This window comes from Glandiceps talaboti, chromosome 4 (assembly GCF_964340395.1).
Source record: "Glandiceps talaboti chromosome 4, keGlaTala1.1, whole genome shotgun sequence".
In the NCBI taxonomy this organism is placed as follows: domain Eukaryota; kingdom Metazoa; phylum Hemichordata; class Enteropneusta; family Spengelidae; genus Glandiceps; species Glandiceps talaboti.
The window spans coordinates 24,549,681-24,557,314 of record NC_135552.1 but is presented as its reverse complement, the minus strand read 5'-3'; positions in this window follow the sequence as shown (position 1 = coordinate 24,557,314).

Sequence of the window (7,634 nt, the reverse complement as noted above, 5' to 3'; positions counted from 1 at the left end):
TACGTTGGAATTCCACTAATGACTTAATCGTCTAGTTCTTTTTGTAATATTATTGACATTTTTGTGATGTGCAGCCGCTGACTGCTTCTTCACAGTGTTTGTGTTTGGGTGCATTTTTGAATGGCATGTTGACAAGATAAATAAACAGTAAATAGTTATAGCAAAAAAATACAGCCAGCACTAATGCATGGGAATAGTGGTCATGCTAATGACCCTACATGAACGGTGCCTCTTCGCCACCGAGCGTACAGACATGTCAATGGTGGAAAAAAAAAACGTTTGAATACCTTTGTTCAGAATGCCTTTGGCCCTCTCAAAGGAAAGTTCTTTCTGTAGGAGACATTGATACCCACTCCAATACCCCTTCAAGTAGAACGGATAGACGAGTACTCCTTGACTCTCGTCCCCTATTCAAACACACAGCGGGACCGGACTCCGGCTCAACGGGATCCTGACTGGAGAAAAATAACTTACAAAACAAATCTCTAAAAGTTTTAAGTATCAAATTTCCCCTACTCTCCACGACTACTTTTCGTGATATGGCTCTATAGAGATTCTGATACTTGATACATTTGCTTTCAGCGTGATCGACCCACACTGACTGTGAACTTGGACTTGTCAATTGCCTTCACAATTAACACCTGACAGACGACGTCGACTGTACTTTACAATTATCATTTGTGATTGGATAAATTGGTTTGGCGACAGTGGGTTAGAACTCCGGATTTGCGTGAATCGCACCTAATAGTCTCACCAGTTGACGAGTTCTCCGATCGAACTTAAAAAAAAACTATTGACAAAAGCCAGACAATGCGTTGTTTGGAGTGGTAAGCTTTTATATCGATTGGTGTGGTATGTATAATTCTGTTTTGTATGGAAAGCTCCAAATGCAAAAGTGCAGGTAAAGAGATTACACGGGGCTACTTTGAACTTCGTATAGGCTTAGACTTATAATAGAAAAATTAGACCATAATAGAAAAAATAGTGGTCTGGGATATAGGGTGCCACTCTTGGCAGATATGACTGTAGTAAGCATCGGCAATAAGCACACATTACTAACGAAGAAGACTTACTGTAAGAAGCCCTATTGGGGAAGCCCTGTAGTTTTGGCAACCCCTGTCGCAAATCTAATTAGAAACGTAAACTAACTGCTCATTTGTTGCGCCTAGGTGTGAGGTGACTTATGTTATCGTACGAGGACAACTCATTCCCTGAGATCAGATCGGACCCACGTGACGTATGTGATCTGTTTCAGGAAGGTGTGGGGGGTGGGGACATTGCTCATGAGAAACGGAAAGCTTACAAAATCACAAAAAAGATACACACAGTCACCTTGAAATATTACTTGCATGTACGCATCTTGAAGCAGCACGGTTAAATTGACAGGCCACGGAAATAACATATCTAATAGACGAGTACGGAGCGAAATAGAAAGAACCATGACTACCACCTTAATCGAAAAATTAGAATTGCTAAAAACATTGAGGGAGGTTGGCGGATTACTACTGATAAATATGCACGTCTAGAGAAACACCGTGATTACAATCGGTGATTTTGACAGACACAAATCGACCATCACCTGAAGGTAATGTTATAGTGGCGGCATTCCGGCACCAACCATGACATTATCTACTGGGCCAACACGACAAACATCCAATAGCATATCACCAAAAACCGTCAGGAGATTGAATTGACACTGCCTGTAGCCCGATGTGTTGTCTAACTTCACACTGAGCTAAAAGCCTCTATCTCTTAATGCAACAGAGAAACAGATAAAATTATGATAAGAACGTATTAGAGGCACGTCAAGAAATATGTCTGTCTTTTAAACAGATAATAATAATAATCTGGCGTCGTGAAATGAATCTCCGCGTTGGAGGCTTGAATACAGAGTAGCCCAAACTTACTCCATAAGTGCACTTCGTGGAGATAACTTAGCACTTAAAACATTATCAAATGTTCTACACAAGGCGTGATTGACATTCCCTTTAGTAAGTTGAGTGGGCATACATAAGGAAGTTCCCCATAGTTTAGTTCAATATACCTGCTACGCTGAAACATAGATAAATGGTTAATGAAAATAATGCTTGATACAGATAGTCACAGTGATAAAAAGAAAACAATGCAGACCTACGTGTACCTAGCTCACAATTCACACACACACACACACACACACACACACACACACACACAAATATAAATATATATATATATATATATATATATATATATATATATATATATATATATATATAATATGTATGCATGCATTCAAACCTACACACACACATACATACATACATACATACATACATACATACATACATACATACAGACAGGCAGGCAGACAGACAGACAGACAGACAGACAGACAGACAGACATTAAGTATACGTCGATTTAGTTCAACTGACTAAAATACAGGTAGCCTCATACATTTTTTAACTTTAATTCATATCTTGGTATACATGAATGACGTCAGTCCAGCCTAATTCCACATATATGTACAATGTAAAACACACCTTGTATGTATATTTGTCTGAATCTGAATCTAAATCGATACTGAACTCAGTGGAATAATATCAAATAATTAATCAATTAATCAACTTATTAATTTAATCAACATTGACATTGACATTGACAAAATGTATCGAAACAAGACAGTCTTTCTTCAGGTGTCTGGTCTAAGAGTATTTGAAGAAGACGCGATGGGGATGGGTTGAATTCAACGATGTACTATAAGTTTTGCTGGCAAGATGGAGACTGTAGTGCGTGGTGACCAATATTTAAACTTAGCTGTTATTGTTATCGTCAGCTAATGTACATATTCATACAGATAGAGTGCGACACTCTCCCACGAGGTGGTCCTCATGCACTCATCGTCGGAAGTTGTGTATAGTTGGAAACCATTAGCTCTCGATAGTCGGCTCTCCATGCCATCTACTAGGGGTCAGGCTCATTACACTAATGTGCAACCCGACGGCGACGGAAAGGCTGCGACATCAACGAAACAGAGAATTCCGGCAGCCAATTCTCAGTTAACATCCTTTTTGATGTGTATTCAATATCTTGACATCGTCAAAAGAAGTTTTCCAAGATTTCATTCGTCGTTGCCAAGCATAATTTTATTATATTACAGTGGGTGATAACTGAATGATATGCCGCTTATTTTACCTCTTAATTAGACAAGTCAAACGAACTCTTTATGTGGTAAGATTAAAACGTCGATATCATTGTAAGTACCTGACAAAATAATTCCAAGGAAAATGAACAAGTGAAAACAAAAACAACTAAGTCACGTAAAATCAATTCTAAAACTATGCTTACCATGACGATTTTAGTATCACATCAAACCGAGAAATGAGCGTTGGCAAATATGACCGCTCATTTTTGAGCAGAACACCAATCTGTTAAATTACAGACCATAATTTTCATACATGACTAACCGATTTTCTGTTACATCATGAAGTGTATGGTAAAATTGTGACCCGCATGTTCATCCTGGTGGCTGGGTTATTTACAAAACCTCCGAGGTCAAAGTTCGAATGGAACCGAACACAAGTAAGCAGATCCAAGTAAGTCGTCATATCCAATATATTCAAGTACTGAACTATAAAGGAAATTGCTAAAAGAAACATTTATATAACCGAGATAATGTTAGCCAGTTGATACATCAAAACCCACTAACAGTCATAACAGAAGTGCAAGTGGTCTCCACAGTACAGTGGTATCAAGTGATAAAAAGACGGCTACATTTTCGTTCTCTGCTCAGCATGACGCAGAATTCAGCGACAGAAACAATTATTGGTCTCGTATCAGTTCATTGGAGCGAGAAACATGATCTGAAATCGGTCTATGAGAGAAAAGAAAATTAGGAACAGCGAACATACTTCAACCATCACAAAAAATCTATGTGACGGCCTGTCCAGGGTCAAAGGTCGGCATCTGCACACCTGATCTCTCGCTCTCTTCGAGTTCATGATGGACATGAGCTGTATGCAGACAGATCATTTGGATTGATAAAAATCACGACTTTCCGTCGACTATGGTATTAAAATTTCTTGCATGCCACGTTATTTTTGCCTTGATGTATTAATTTTTACATGCAAGATTACCATGACAACAGCATGTAATATTTGTTTGTAATAAGCTCCCAAATATGTCTACTCTCAGCTTACACACACTCACACACAATGGGAAACAACATAGACCAAGTCCGTCTTTTTGACTCCATGAATCGCTAAAAAATCCGAAAGAATGTGTATAAATTTGCAATTGCACAATCATGTATGTTTGTAAGTAAACGGGGTAAACGTAATGATGACGTCACGTCAAGTCTGCATTTATGTCACTTTCCCCTAGGTTATAACATCACCAGTTTGATTACTGCATTAACTTTGATTATAGAGCCTTCCTTAATTACAGGGGGCGGGGAATCAGGGGGTGTCGCTTTTTACAAATCGGTGTGGGCAATATTTTAGAAAATGAAAATTAGGGGAGGGTCATACTTTACACTTATCCAATTTTATGTCTAACTTTGCATTATTTTGTGATTTTGGCATGATCCCATGACTGCCACCTACTGCTACCAGATCCCACCACTGCCACCATTGTAAAGTAATGTCATAACATATCTGTGAAATGCAGTCACATGTAACTGTTAGTTGTGGTGTAAGTAAGGAGAGGAGCATTTCTCAGTAAATAAAGGTGGAACAGCGTCGCAAGATACTGAAGAGATATGTGGTGGAGTGGAGATGTTGACCATGTCCAGGTTGTCTTCTGCGCCCCCAGGGAGCTCTGGCTTTCAGCTCAACCAATTAGATCCAAACGCAGGCATTGATTTATTACAAACACAAACTCACTATGGTGGTGGTGGTAATAGTGAGAAACAACAACAACATATCCATGTGTGGTGGGATCTTACTACAGAAAAATTCCATGTCTCTAGTAGGATTGGAATACAGGACCTCCTGATTACTAATCTCAAGCTCTAAAACCACGCCACAGGTGACGCCACAGTGTTAAAAGCAAATGTTGTCATCATATGAAGTATTTGAAGGGGGGGGGGTCATATTTTAGAGAAAGGAAATTGAGGGAGGGTCACTTTTTAGCACAGCGGACTAGGGTGATGTGTGTGGTCAAATTTTATGTCACAGACCGGCCTTGATTTCCCCCTGGCCCTCCACTCTTGTAATTACTGACAGAAGGCTCACGTACAGGTGTTCACCCATGATTTACAAATCACTACTTGTTAGCCAATTAAAATTGTCTCGGTAACACATATATATGTATACACCACTATACTATTACTAACACCATATCACTAACACCATCACCGGGGATACTATAGAGAGAGTCATCACGACCATAATTTCTATTTAATATTTTCCAAGTGAATCTCTTAAAATATCGTCCATGAGTGATAAAATAAATATTTCATTTTTCCCTGGGAAAATTTAAAAAAAAGACTAACCATAGTCTGATACCATTACTGAAATAACGATAAGTTTCAAATGTAACAAGAGAATGCAAAAGTCAATAAAGCAGGAACTTTACGATTTGTTATGATGAAAACCAAACCCACAGTAATGTAATATAAACTGCACATATATCATTAAGTTTTAGTACGTCTATTACAATGTATTTTTGTGGTATACCGCCATGGCGACGGTTATGGACCACAGATAAGTAACAGGATTCATAGCCATTCTGACGGGGAATCTTAAATGATTAGTTCTCATGAGTTAAACTCAGTAAAGCAATAATTAATCATAATATCAGTAAGTAAGAGCAATTTACGACGTTGTAACCATTCCTTAAAAGGGACACATTCCTAATCAGCTGGTGGGGGAGGGGTGAGCTTGGCATAATTAAGATCCTGCCACTAAGTGCACTAGATTTAATCCTTCACATAACAATCTCTAACCAACCAGGCTCCCATTTATAGAGCTGGGTTGATGGAAGAGATGTAAAGCTGTGTCACCCTTTTATGGGTGGGGGGGGGGTGCTGCATACTGAAATCTGCTTGTGTTCTTTTTTGTAGTGGAGCACAATTAACTTGCTATTAACAAACCTAAAAAAACTAGTACAAGACATAATACATATTTTCGAGGACATCATTTACGCCATATACGTACACTGTTAGGTTGAGAAACTATCTATCACGTCATCAACTGTGCAACGGCCTGACAACTATTTTTATGACATCACAGGCACGCGTTGACATTAACATTTCACAGATCAGTATAATTGTTGTTTTAAGTAAGTTTTTTGTGTAAACCACCCTAGTAGAAAGCTTGTACGAATGGACAAAGTCCATAACCACACAGTTAAAGGGACATAGTCTATCATCAAGGAACAAAGTTCATAATCACACAGTTAAAGGGACGTAGCCCATAATCACACAGATAAAGGGACATAGTCCACGATCACACAGTTTAGAGGATCATAGTCGACAACTTCACACAGTCATTCGATACATTCTTCCTTTGTGTTGTGTACGTAAACTTACACGTCATTGGTATCGAACTCTCAGCGGCGGCCATTTGTAAATTGACGCAATAACGTTACTCTGAAGATGAGGTCACAGAATCATTTACTTAATTTGTCGAAATGATGCATCACAATTATATATATTTGCGTATTCAAGTTTATATCACAATTCTTATAGTAAGGCCTAAAACGCCCCGATTTTAGAATAAGTGGATAGGTAGATTGTTTATATATATATATATATATATATATATATATATATATATATATATATATATATATATATATATATATATATATATATATATATATATATATATATATATATATATATATATATATATATATATTCTAAAATTGAGCGTAATCGGAACTACACACAATTTTTTTGTTTGGCCTAAGTTGAGTTTAATTTTAACTGAGTTTATGGCTTTTTCAGGGCAAAATGCACTTGTGGTATTCTATTGAAATTATTGGAACATACCCAATCACCACTTACTATTGGCAGAACTCAAAGCTTGAATTTAGGCATAATTATGACATGATTATGTCTGATGACGCCACTTAGCATACGTATTCAGCAAAACGTGTCATCAACTGTGCTAACAACACCAAAAGATGGTGTTTATCGAAGCCAAGCGTCGACATAAATATTATACCAAAATAAATTAATGAAGGTTTTAGGTAAAATATTCGCAAAAGTTATAAACTCAGCTTTATCGTTGACATTTAACATATCTTCATCCGTCTCAAAAATACTGTAAGAATTGGTAATACATTGTTTGAATAGAAATCTAATTACGTTCTTAGTTTTTCATCTTCAAAATATTTTAGACTGACATAATTTACAGTTCCATTTAAAAACTTGTACGTATGGCACGTCGTGTGCTGCAATGTCTTACGATAGACGGTGACCACAAGGTGGTGGCGCTATCCAGTCAAATCTATTTCTTGCTAGATGAATTCATATTTTTATTTGATATAATTTAATGGATGCCGTTAAAGTTGTCCTTTCACCGACTTGTGTGGATGAAGTTTGTTTTAGTGCTTCTGCTATGAAACAAAGAAATGTAACTTTGATAATCGAATCGAATCGAATGAAAGAATTGAATCCATTTGAATCAAATCGAAGCGAAGCGAATCG